A 12,103-nucleotide genomic window follows, 5' to 3' on the forward strand; every position below is an offset into this window, starting at 1 on the left:
GAGCCCAGGAAAGCTGCATTTTCACTGAGTCGCTGAAAAATATAAAATAAATAAATGTGCTTCCAAAAAAATGGGTTGCAGACAAGAAACTGAAAACACAATCCCATTACCAAGTTCACTTTCAAGCTATAAGCGTAAAAAAAAGCAAACCTATCAATCAATACTTGTCATTTCTCAGATCTACTACTGTAGACCTATTTAATGTATTTAATTTCTAATATTACAGCTTGGCTTGGATGGGGATGTAATTTGTAGTTTAAGCACATTGTAAAGAGTATAATCACAGGAAATAGTTTCAGGTGCTCAGAAGCTTAGCTAAAGGTTGCAGTAAGACTTGGGCCCTTGTGCCTGTGGGGGCCCAAAGGCCCCTCTGCCACATAAGAAGATAGCACTGTTATAAATGACACATGGTAGGTGGGGCCCTGTTAAAGATTTTACATTAAAACCCTGGAGCTTCAAGATATGCCTCTGGCATCTGCTATAAACAAATTATATTTATATTATCCATTAATAATGCTTACCTTCCAGTTGTAAAATTAAGAACATTTCCACCATATCATAGCTAGTGACTGGCTCACCTATATCCCATATGCAAAGAATGAGCAGATAAAGGGGTTATATGGGTTCTGAAAATGCTTTGTTAAATTCTTGAAAACTAGATACTCACCTATCCTTCTCCTCGGCAATCCAGCGCTGATGATCCGGCGGCACTACCAGTTATTATTTTCATCCACGTAGCATGTGACAGCTGCAATGGATCGAAGAATAGCCAAAATGGCAAAGGCTCAGCCAATGATCACCTCCAGAATGATCCAAGAAGATCTGAAGTTACCAGTGAGTACTGCTGCAATCAGAAGACGATTAAGTGAAGTCAAGTTACTAGTAAGAACTCCCCGCAAAGTCCCGTTGTTGAAAAAAATACATGTCCTGAAAAGGTCACATTGACTGGCCCAAAGAGAAACGGCAGAGCATTTTGTGGACTGATGAAAGCAAGTTCTTTTTGGGTCTAGTGGCTGCAGACAGTATGTCAGACGACCCCCGAGCACTGAATTCAAGCCACAGTACACTGTGAAGACAGTAAAGCATGGTGCTGCAAAAATCATGATATGGGGATGTTTCTCATACCAAGGTGTTGGGCATATTTATCGCATACAAGGGATCATGGATCAGTTTAAATATATCAAAATACTTGAGGAGATCATGTTGCCCTATGCCGAAGAAGAAATGCCCTTGAAATGGGCGTTTCAACACAACAATAACCCAAAACACTCCAGTAAGCGAACAACATCTTGGTTACAGATAAACAGGATTGAGTTAATGAAGTGGCCAGCCCAATCCCCTGACCTCAATCCCATAGAGAACTTGTGGGGTGACATCAAAAATGCTGTTTATGAGGCAAAACCCAAAAATGCAGAACTGTGGAATGTCATCCAATCTTCCTGGACTGGAATACCTTTTCAGAGGTGCCAGAATTTGGTACACTCCATGCAACACAGATGTCAAGAAGTTCTCAGAGACATTGGTTATGCCACTAAATATTACTTCAGTAAAGTGAAATCTGAAAATGTTTTCAGTTTATACATTACATTTTTGAGTTTTTAAAGAAAAATGCTGGCACTGCTATTTTTTGAGCAGCCCGATATTCCCTTTTCTTTACTTTCTGTAAAGGATTAACACAAATTGGATAAATTCTGTTATTGCTTTGATTTGGAATTGAATATGTAGTATTTTCAGTGCATTTGCATTTAGGCAAATAAAAGTTATTATAATAATTTTGCGCTTTATTTTTTTTTAGACGCACTTCCATTATTTTTTGTAACACTACTGTAGGTGTAATGTCCTGCTTATATTCCTTCTTTGTGGATTATTTTATGAGCCAAATTAAGGTTATCTTTCATAACACACTTATAGATCTTTTGGAGTAGAGTGTGAATAGTGCAATTTTGAATATGGCGACACAAAAAGCAAATACTTTTTTCTTTAAAAGTGTTTGTACTGTGCAAAAGTAGTAAAACATAAAAATTACTATGTTAGTAATAGCACACGGTCAATAGTGTATATTTAAAGTTGCAAAAAAGAATGGCAGAATTTCAGTTTTTTTTCCATTACACACTTAAACACACACACATACATAGAGAAGGCACTCATGTACGCTCCACAAAAAATGAAAACGTTCAGGATTCATAAAGTCTGTAGGTAGAAGAGAGGTTGGGAAATCAAGCAAAAATCAAACCCTTCCTCAGAGGAACATAGAGAGCTAATTATGACTCAACATTATGTCAGTAGACTCTTACCCTGATCTTGGGACCTATAAAAAGACGAACGCTACAAGACCGTAAGTGAAGATCCTAAACAGCACCACAACCTATGCTAATAAAGACACATCCTTCAAAACTCTGTTTTCTTCCTTTGAGTGAGCCAGAACTATAGGACCCCTTTCACAAACTCGCTTTCAGGATGCGGCAGCAAAGTGTGCATGTATGTCACCTAAGAGGGAAAATTTTGTCACATCCACGGCACTAAAGGTGCCGTGGATGTTGCCATATTAACTGCTACATTTACATGCATCGTGTGCTGTATTGTAGAACCCTGAATGACATTTTGGGGATCTCTTCACCAGGTGGTTTGTGTTTTTTAGGGCCTCTATTAGATTAACTAAACCTGCTTTGGAAAAATGAAAAGTAGAATGTTATTGGTTGCTGCGGGTAACACAGACAATTTGTTATAGCAGTTTGTATGCATGAGGTGCAATGTCTACCTGTAATGCAGTCTTTAGCATACATTATCCTATTACAATTGCTTTTTCTACACCTCCTTTCTATGTAAAAAATGAAATGAAAAAAGTTCTATGTATGAACTTTAGTTGTTTAGTTCAATAATTCTGCTGCATGAAATTTAAGGTCTTGGGAAATATTTTCACCGTTTTCTATAATAAAAAAAAAAAAATCTAGTAACCATTCGGCTCATGCAGCTTTTAGTCCGAGGTGCAGACATGCACACCTTTGTGTTTGGCCATGTTTGTTCATGGCCAGTAAAGGTAAATGGTGCTTGACCTTAAAATAAAATTTGTCTTTCACGACTCAACCCCATGGGCTAACCAGAGCCTCAGAATACCAGTTTGCACAGTGTCTGCATCTTGTTTGGGCTCAGTCTCTGTACTTAGATTTCTGGCAGTTCTGCCAAGTGCATTAGTGCTGGATGGCTATAAATTTTAAGGAGCCAGGGGCTCTGTAATTCAGCAAAGCCCATAGTGAGTTGGTTGGGAAAACAGCGTCTCTCCTCTCTTTCTTGTCTTATTTACAGCTTTGTTTTTCTCTGAGTTGCCCTCTCTGGATCTTACTAGGTAGGTCCAGGGAGATCACCCCCCATAAAACATCAGCAAAGCACAAGTTGTTATTCCCTTTTCTCTCTCTCCTTCCTGTGTCTCCAAATCAATATTAATTCATTATCTCCAACACTTGCCAGATATATTTATTCCCTTCTCCCCCCCTTCTCACGCACAAACACACACTGCTTCACTCCCAATCCATTAAGGTATCTTGATTTATGAGTCTCGTGGATGGTTAAGAAATAATATTATCATATAAGTATATATTCTAGGCAACAATAGCACACAATATCTTTAGTATATTCATATATATATATATTAGTGTAGGTGTCTAGGGTGAATGGTATCTGGAGGTCAGCATGAGTGGGAGTAAGTTTCAGAACTGAAGGGTGAAAGAATCAAGTAATATATAGAGGTATAAATATAGGTGTAAGCACTTAGAGGGTGATAAAAGGTATACATTAAATATATAAATCTAGGTGCACTTAGACGGACAATATGTCAGATGTTTGCTGATGCAAGGCACTCATTGTGTCAGATGTAACAGGTTTGTCAATATTATTTTTTTTTTAATTAACGTAAGAAACACTTGAAACTTCCAGACGGAGTGACAGACGGAGGTCTGACGGGAAGTGAGTTTTGGCTCAGAGAAGACCAAGGACTGAGGGGCAGGAATAACATCTAGAAGTCTATGAGCCGTGAAACCACATATATTTTCTCATCACCAGTGGGTTTACGAATAATGATGTGACCTATGAAATGTGCAGAACTGTATGCCATGGCAAGGGGTATACAATGATAGTAGGCCAATCACATTTCCAACTTCAAGAATAGATTTCCAATGGTCAGAGTCCATCTAAACAGTGATTATCGCTATAACCTCTTGTGATCGATCAGATCATACAACAAAAACATCATTGTGTAAACTAAGAGGAGAGGCCACAAGTCAAAAACATAGGATATTTTTAATGTAAATGTCGAGCTTCTTTATCCTCAATACATTGCAATGTATGCAACACATGTGCCACATATGCCCTTTTTTATCTTATGTTGGCGAATTGTTAGATCTGCAGGTTTCCATTAAGGCAGAAGCAGATGCTTAGCAAGGAGAAGTTTGCATTCACCTCTTGGGGATGTGCTCTATTTTCTGTTGGTGATTCATAAGGACAGGCTGAAAGCAGGCAGCAGTGACATTGCAAATTAAACATGACACACGCATGTCACTGAGCTACTCCACACGTACATACACTTATCTGAAACAGGGCTGGATCTTTGCTTACAGGAACCACTTAACCCCTGTGATGCAAGTATCCAGTTAGAGCAATATTTAGCCCTTCTTCTGCCAGAATCTTGGTATGTCTCTGATAGTGGAGCAACACTGTGCTTAGATCCGGGCATCTTTCCATGCGATGAGCGCAGGGAGGGGAAGGTTTATTTAGCCAGCAAAGAAGCAGAGTTCAGTTCTAAATATTTGATGTTTTAGGATCGTTAAGCATAATTAAATACACTGATGTTAATACCGTCCGCTCAGTGGAAGTGACAGGCGATAACTGCTGCATTTTATGAGTCCTTCGGGAAAGACTCACAGACTTCCCCTCTATTTCTTTCTATGGAGCAGATGATGATAGCGGCAAAAGTAGTTTTTTCTTGCAGACAGACAAATAGATAATACTACAATAATAACACTTCTACAGCTAGCCATAGATAAATAGAAAATTTGACCAGTACAGCTGATCTCTTTCAGATCATTTTACTGGTATCGCTACAATTGGAAAGATTTTCCATTGGGTTCTTGAGATTGAAGTTAAATATTTGTTTACGTACAAATAATGATCCGATAACGTTTATCTCGAAGGGTTAAATCTTTGAATCTATGGGCAGCTTTACTGATCCACACACAAAATTAAAGAGTTATCTTGGAATTTGCTTCCATTTTCGTTTCTTATATAACCATTGTTTGTCAGATTTTTTTTAAACATTATCTAGTATAATCAAAGGCAGACACTAGAACTTGTGTTATCTACAAGGTATTTGTGTCCTTCTTAGGCTTCGTTGACATCTGCGCCAGGGTCCTGTTCCGACGTTCAGTCGGAGCTTTCCGTTGGAACGGGACCCTGACTGTACACACTAATTTCTGTAAAACCCCTGCAGGGTTAACATGCTCACTACACCCCTAGGTGAATACCTTGAGGGGTGCAGTTTTCAAAATGGGGTCACTTCTGGGGGGGGGGGGTTTACTGTTTTGGTCCCACAGGGGCTTTGCAAATGCGACAGAGGTGTGAACAGAGCCTAATACTTGTCATTTAAGACCTCGGTCCTCCACACTGACTCCACAAAGGCTATTGTTCTGTAAGGAAAACACCTGTACATGAGACTAAACATTTATATGATTATAGACCAGTGGTACAAATATATAATTTATTCTCCTCTATTAGTGGTAGCAGTCTTAAATGTTCTCAAAACCAACGGCTGCAGAGTTGTATACAGTACTCATACGTGCACAAAAGTTGTCCCAGTCAGTACAGCAGTATAAACACAATGCCCATCTACCACTTATACACAATCTCAATTCTGTAACTCTAAGATCTTAGCACACAACACTATGATAATGGAATATCCTATATTTCCTTATTAGTGCTTAGTAAAGACCAAAAAATGGGACTAATACGGCACTCTCCCAGGGTATTAACGATTCAAACGTGGGTGCAATTGTTGAGTGGTGAAACATAAAGGCTCACCTGATGAGGTTGTGCTGGATGGTCAGCACAACTCAACTTTTTCACATATCGGGTCGTAGTGGACCTCAGTTCACCGTGGTTTGCTGGCCTCCGGAGCTGACTCTAGGTGTCTGTTCTCTGGGAATAGGGATCCTCCCAGCGTCCAACGAATGCAGAATAGTGTGAAGAAAAAAAGCTTCTATATGGGGCGCTCCCATTGGTTATATATACACAACTACGATAATAGAGGATGAGTTTCTTTTTCTTATTTATTCTGAACGAACATATAATATGACAAACACTAATATAAAATTAAGTGCTACGTGTTTCAACCTAGGACCTAGGTCTTCATCAGGCTTATTAATAAAACAAACACATGCATTCCTTTTATACCCACTAAAAGGAAATACTTCTGGGTCAAAGGTACAGGTGATGGTTCAAAGTGGGAGTGGTAAGTTCCCGTGTCTCTGCCAATGATTGGTAATTCTTTCAAATTGGACGAAATAAAATTTGTTCAAATTGCTATGGATATAATAGATGTGACAATGTTAAAATCATATAAAAAATATAAAAAGAATCAGTTTCAATGGATATTGACAATGAACTATCTTGCTTTCAAGTCCGTGCTAATTCGAACCTTCAAGTATTAAAAATTTGTACACTAAAAATTAATATTAAAAATAAAAAAGCTTCAGTAGTTTACGTGTTCAACAGATATACAGAGAGAGGAAGGTTCAAAAATGTGTTATATGCTGAATGTAAGACGTTAGCGTCTCTATTGTCATATGACAATAGGCCTGATGAAGACCTATATAGGTCCGAGGTTGAAACGCATAGCACTTCATTTTATATTAGTGTTGGTCATATATGTTCGTTCAGAATAAATAAGAAAAATAAACTCATCCTCTATTATCGTGACTGTGCATATATCACCAACGGGAGCTCCCCACATAGGAGCTTTTTTTCTTCACTCTATTCTGCATATTTCCTTATTACTTTACTAATTTTTTACTAATGACAAGCAGGAAAAATTGCATAATTAACTAGTTCACACACTATTGTTTCTTATGAATATGTGGATAGGAAACAGATACTCTGTGAATCCCTAGTTTTCAATCATGTCATCAGGCCTCAATACATGAGCACGATAATAGTTGGATAACTAATTGCAAGGATATCGTGGCCTAGCCCTAATATTGGTTTTGGACGAGTAGTTAAACGTCGTCCTCACCAAACAGCCTCTTGAACATGTCCCTAGAATCACATATAAATAAATCATAGTCAGCAGTAGTATTGCTTGTCCCCAAGTTCTTTATTTTCATCCTTCCTTTTCTTTCTTCATTTTCTAGGACCATTTTGTCTCTCTCTCTACATACATATATATATATATATGTGTGTATATATATATATATATATATATATATATTCCTTCTGCTCGTTTCTTCTCCCTCCCTCTTTCTCTCCGCCTCCTGTTCTCTGTCTCTCTCCTCCTCCCTTTTTCTATGCTTTGCTCTAATGCATTTCACGAGCGTGTCCTGATATTCAATACAATCTTTATTCACTCCCCTGAGAGGTTACCTTAGGAGGGTCAAGCTACCAAGTGCAGGCACTATTTTCATTGGGGTGCAATAATGGAGGGGGGCTAATTCAGGGAGGCGATTGGACCAAGCAAGAAAGCTATTTATCTATCGTATATGAAAATCTTCTCCTGTCTACAAGGGCTTCTGCACTGCGATGTATAAGAGCGGTGAGAAAGATGCCTTTCTATATTTCCTTCCACATATCTCTGCATTTCTTTCCATCTGAATGCGTTTTACAAGAAATTATCTCGTTTGATGCCAGATTTTAATATTCCTTTTGTAGCTGTTCTTCTGTAAGCCCTTCTATTGCACTATAAAACTGATTTTTAAAACTACTTCTCAGGCTCAATCTGTGAATGCCCCATAAACTATTCATTATCACATACACCATATAAGCATTTCTTGTATATATGAAGCATTCTATCATTTTATTTGCTGCCTGATACAAGGTCAATATTTTGTCATGTAGAGATTTGTTTGTAATATGGAGAACTTATCGTAGATCACTGTGTATATATCTATGTGCATGTCTCCTGTTGCACCATAGCTTTAGCAATAATTGTTTATATTGTAGCTGCACATTAAACTACTCTTCTTACCTCATATGACTTATCCTTTTAATGTAATTTTGATATTTTTACTAGTATCTCCAGTTTACACTACTATAGCCATTTCATGCCTCCGCTCTGGCTCAAGAGAGCAGAACGCCCACTATTGCATCTTTTTTTTCCTATCCCCCTCCTATTCCACCCTAGAGCTTCACCTGTGAAGCTTTTCTACTACATATTCTTTCTCTGTCCATACACAAGATGATGGCAGGATCAACCCCATCCTGACCCATAATGGTGGGGTCTAATTTTCATTTAAAAGGTCTAACTCCACAGTCTTGGCTTTGGTGTCTCCTCACGTCTGCTCTCACCTCATTAAGAAGACTGCAAAGCTTAACAAGTATCAAAACGAACCTATTTCGCTTTCTTGCCTTTTCCCCACCTTCTGTTAACACATTAGGAGCTCATACACTTATATTTCGGTTCATCTGACAATGGTTATTACGAAGAAGTTTAATTAGCCGGAGACGTTACTTGGATTCACAGCACATAGACAGCACTGTCTGTTGTCTGTTCTCACTTCTCCTCCCTCCCTCGCTTCTCTATCATCCTCTCCTCCGTCAGCCAGTTTTTTACATTGTGTGTATGCCTCTAGGCTCTGTTATATCTGACACATTTCTCAATTCATGGCTGGTGTGTGTGATGTGCAATGTTGTGACAGAGAAAACGAAAAGGACCAGTTAACTAAAAATAACTAAACTCCCCACACACACACTCTTCCAGTATAAAGCACTTAAACATCTTTGTCTTCAGAGGTGATGGTGCATCGAATGGTGGTATGTCCTGTGAGTAGTCTGAAGGTGTTCTGTGGTTTCCAAATGTGGTTTAGATGACCAAAGTGTGTAAAAGTACACAAAAAAAAGCTACAGTACAGAAAAGCAAAAAAAAAAAAGAACACAAAAAAAAAAATGTCCCTAACATTTTCTGAGGCTACTGCAATGGAAAATTAACCTTCTTACCTGTGGATCATCTGTTTTGTCACCCTATGATGCGGTTTGTAAATTAGAGGTTGAATAGATCTTAATCTTACAGTATTAGGAAAAAGAGAATTTTTATTTTTACTGTTCCCAAATTTTGCATATTAGCAATGGTCGTGCATTAATTTGTCACAATACCTTCTTATTAGCACAAGCTATTTCTCCAATGTCAATGATTACCGAGAGGTTTGTGTAGCGCTAGACACAACACAACTGTAAGCAATATTTTACATGGTAATAGGATTTAGGGCATCGACTCATTGATAAAGAAGAGAGTAATTAGCAGATTTTTACAATACTACAGCACGCTTTCTCCTTCGTTGTAAACATCTTTTTATCGTCTGATCAAAGGTTATGTTACACCAAATTGTTTCTGCCTTGTTAAACATTATCTTTCTCCTTTTCCTTCCATACAGGTATTATAAGATTCTGCAAGAAGTCAGCCCGTCAGGAAGCCACAACATCACTACATGGTTTTCCATGGGATTGTAAAATGAAAATCTAAGTGGAGTGTACAGTCTTCCTTCCATGTTCTTCCAGACATCACTTGTCAGTTTTCCCAGCTCCAAAAAAAGTGAAATAAGTACTTAATGTGGTCAAGTAGCGATTTATGGGGAAGAACGATTCCTTATGCTCCCCCTTACTGTGGAGAGAAAGATCAAACCACCACAGCTTGTCTATGAATACATTCTGGTGAAAGGTCCCTAGGTTTCTGCTGGTCACGCAACATTGCATTTATTCTATACATATAACCCTGCCCCCTCTGTCTGTGCCCTGCCATGACGAAGAATCACTCACTGCAATAAAGAAAAGGGCCGAAATAAAAAAAAGTATTTTTCTACTGAAAAGGGAAAAAAAGCAAGAGGAAGAAATGCTTTAATTCAGTTTACTGACGCGGACGGTGGAGTAAGCCCTATCAAGTGCAGGAGAGAGACCTCCTGTGGATTGCACTTTTTATATTTACCACCCTTTGCGGATTTACAAATTTCATGGATATGAGCTGAAAAAAAAAAAACTACTGATGAAGATCGGTGAATAACAAAATACAGATGCCTTCAGTTTTTCACTAAGAGGTATGTAGTTGTTAATCATAATGGGGGATGGTTCTGCTTTTGGTGCCAGATTGCACTGCAGAAATATACAATATAGAGATTCAGGGTGCATTTTACTTTTAGACATCTTGATGTTTCTAGATGAAAAAGAAACGAGGTTGAAAAACAGTCAACAAATATTTTGTTATTCTCTAATGATTATTGAGCCTAATAAATTTTAGTATTTAATGGTCACAACAAAGAACAATAACTGCATGGCACTGCAATGGTATGTATAGTTGTTTCATAGAAAACTAGAAAAACCAAGCTGGAGTGAAAAAAATAAGAATCAAAGTGAAATGAAATGTAATGAATTGACGAAAGAAAATCAAAAGTGCACATGAGCTTTACTTTATGTACATTATCTATAATACTTCTTTACATAGTTAAATGCCACTAGTGAGTTTGGAATATTATATTTAAATACTGTAAGTATCATACTATATGTGAATTTACACTAAAATAAATAAATGAATGGATAGCAATATGGATCAGTGGTTAGCACCGATGGTTGCCTTGCAGCACTTGAGGTCATGGTTTCAAATCCGACCAAGGACCACAAGGAATTTGTTCTGGGTACCACTTTTTCTCCCACATTCCAAAAGGCATACTTATTTTAATTGTCTTCCTATAAAATTGTCCCTAGTGTGTGTAGGGAAATTAGATTAGGAGCCGCTTTAAGGACACTTACTGATGTAAGTGATGCCATTCTGTATACAGCACTTCGGAATATGTTGGCACCAGCATAAATATTTTTTCTTTTTAGGAAGATCAGTACGTTGGATGGTCAAGCACACGTCTTTTGACCATAGGTTTAGCTGGGGCATAGCTTAGTGCTAAAGGGCAAGGTAAGTATGCCAACTGGCACTTTTAAGTTGAGGCCAAGCTTCAGGCAATTCCTTCTTTACATTATCTGTATACAGAAAGGAGCCGCAGAGCTACAATAATTGGGCTAGCACACCACTACACAAGCATATTTCTTTGTATGAAATTACTGAGCAGGTAATAACTGGAGTTGACAAATAACAATCAATCTTACATGCCTCCGATTGTACAGCACTGCAAGGAAACGCTTTGTCATGTTTGCGTGCAGATGTGATTCTTCATGAACTGTCACATGAGAGTAGAAGTACATTAACACAGCAGTCAGAACTGATATAATTTCCCTGACATGTGAGTATTAAGTATGAGAGACGTCACTGGTGGATGGAATCATAAATGTTACAGCGAGCCAGTCAACTGGGAAAACAACAAGATGGAATGAACAGGCTTGAAAACAAACCTGGAAAACGGCAAGGGTCTCCTTCCAGACGGTGATCGCATGAGAACATGCGGGGATAACATAAAATGTGTCTCTAGCCTGCATTAGCTCATTAATCTTTTGTAAACTAGCCCATGTCCATCTGTCAGGTATACATGAGATAAGGGGATAGCGCTGCCTTGGGGCAGAACACATAGATAACTGCAGAAGGCGAGAACAAGTTTGTGAGGACCCAAGACCTTTCTGAAGTCCTGGAGGCATCATGCCTTCATTTACTAGGGCTCGCAATTGTAAAATGCAATTATATAATGTCTATATATACTGTTAATACATGATTTATAGAAGGTATAACAGGACTGTAATCCTTCAAAATAGCAGATTGTTCTTTTCATTACTATGGAACCTGTTCTCATCAAGTAGATGGTCAACTTGTGGCTCTTCTACAAATATGGAAGAACTATAATTCCTAGCTTATGTTCCCAGCACTATGAAGTTTATCTCAGTAACAGACAGAGAATCTCAAATTAATTACATATAGTTA

The 12,103-nt window shown here is 38.2% G+C and overlaps 2 protein-coding genes across 5 annotated transcripts in view; one reads left to right on the forward strand and one right to left on the reverse strand.

Annotated features, from left to right (window-relative positions):
- The window catches only part of MACROD1 (mono-ADP ribosylhydrolase 1), a 1,001,762-nt gene that overhangs the window by 449,733 nt on the left and 539,926 nt on the right, over positions 1–12,103 (reverse strand). The gene's annotated exons all lie outside the window — the stretch shown is intronic.
- The window catches only part of FLRT1 (fibronectin leucine rich transmembrane protein 1), a 283,127-nt gene that overhangs the window by 186,252 nt on the left and 84,772 nt on the right, over positions 1–12,103 (forward strand). The window contains exons 1-2 of one of the 2 annotated variants that reach the window (XM_075837238.1): positions 7,579–7,792; positions 9,627–10,283. The gene's annotated coding sequence lies outside the window, so the exon portion shown is untranslated. Of the gene's footprint in view, positions 1–7,578; positions 7,793–9,626; positions 10,284–12,103 lie in introns of those variants that run through there. The other variant, XM_075837239.1, reaches the window with a different exon arrangement.

Source organism: Rhinoderma darwinii, chromosome 9, assembly GCF_050947455.1.
Source record: "Rhinoderma darwinii isolate aRhiDar2 chromosome 9, aRhiDar2.hap1, whole genome shotgun sequence".
NCBI lineage: Eukaryota > Metazoa > Chordata > Amphibia > Anura > Rhinodermatidae > Rhinoderma > Rhinoderma darwinii.